This window comes from Perognathus longimembris, chromosome 2 (assembly GCF_023159225.1).
Source record: "Perognathus longimembris pacificus isolate PPM17 chromosome 2, ASM2315922v1, whole genome shotgun sequence".
NCBI lineage: Eukaryota > Metazoa > Chordata > Mammalia > Rodentia > Heteromyidae > Perognathus > Perognathus longimembris.
This window is the reverse complement of record NC_063162.1, coordinates 62,221,132-62,222,504: the sequence shown is the minus strand read 5'-3', so window position 1 is coordinate 62,222,504 and position 1,373 is coordinate 62,221,132. Positions and strand designations below refer to the sequence as shown.

Sequence of the window (1,373 nt, the reverse complement as noted above, 5' to 3'; positions counted from 1 at the left end):
CTGATATATGACTGTTACGAAAGGGAGACGGAGAGACAGTAGAGACCAAGTCTGTGAAACCAAAAACTGCTTGTCAAATAGTATTCCCCACAGGATTGGGGCAGCGACCCAACAGTATGTAACTAAAACCAAACAATTACTCAACATATAAAGGTCAAAAATTGACCTCTCAGGGGAATACAATAGCTCAAAAGCTATGTATGTACGTTCATATAAGACTACTGTCGACATATGATCTAATATGAACATAACATTTAAAGCCCTAGGTGAACTTCTTGGGCGTGGCCACGCGGCTACTGTATATGTTCTTGATACATTGTATATTGTATATATGTCTACCTGACCTAGAGAAGGGATAGAAAAACAGGGCTTAAGATATCACAAGAAATGTACACACTGCCCTACTATGTAACTGTACCCTTTTTGCACAACACCTTGTCAAAAAATTTGTGTTCAATTAATAAATAAATAAATAAATAAAAATCCTATGTTGTAGCCACAGCTGGAGCCTGGGTCCTCTGCACAGAGACTCTGGTGTGGGTTTTCAGAAGATGGTCAGTGAATTCCTGATAAGGAGATTTGGTGAACAGGGTCTCTTTCCAGAGATCAGGGGTCAGGTAACTGTAGGTCTTGGTGATGGCATCAAAAGTGGCCTTGCCAAAGTTGCCCAAAGTAGCAGTACAGCCCCTGGCTGAGGTGTAGCAGTCATCAATACCAGCCATCATCAACAGCTTCTTGGGGACAGGAGCTGAAACAGTCCCAGTGCTTCTGGGGGCGGGGATGAGGTGCACCAGCACAGATCCACAGTGGTCTGTCACCTTGCACGGTACGGTGTGAGGCATACCAATCTTGTTCCCCCAGTAGCCTCTCTGCACAGGGACAATGGAGAGCTTCTCCAGGATGATGGCTCCTCGGATGGCAGTGGCAACCTCCTTGGAGCACTTAACACCCAAACCCACATGCTAGTGTTGATTTTTTAATGACATAAAGTCTCAATATATAGGTCACATTGATCTTGAACTCACTCCATAGTCCAAGGTGGCCTTGAGCTCATGATCTTCCCACCTTAGCATCCCAAGTAATGGAATTACAAGTTACTACTAAAAGATAAGTTCATAATTGAAAACACAAATCCACAAATAAACACTGATTTGTCTGATTTTTACTAGCAATGCACAGCACATAGACAAGTCCCTTATGTCTTACCCCTCTGTGTTTTGGGAGAAAGCTTAGTCATAGGGGACTTTCTCTCCCTCACGGAAGCCTGACACTTTCCACATGAATATCTCAGATTGGGAACCAAATAGAAATAAAAATGGCTGTGCTGGACACACACACACAGAGGCTCATACCTGTAATCCTAGCTCCTAAGG

General features: G+C 43.5%; 1 pseudogene across 1 annotated transcript; it reads right to left on the bottom strand.

The window, feature by feature from the left end:
* Positions 1 to 485: 485 nt before the first annotated feature.
* Positions 486 to 986, bottom strand: LOC125344490 (annotated as a pseudogene). The gene has a single exon (XR_007209574.1). The product of XR_007209574.1 is annotated as a 40S ribosomal protein S2-like (transcript).
* Positions 987 to 1,373: the final 387 nt, after the last annotated feature.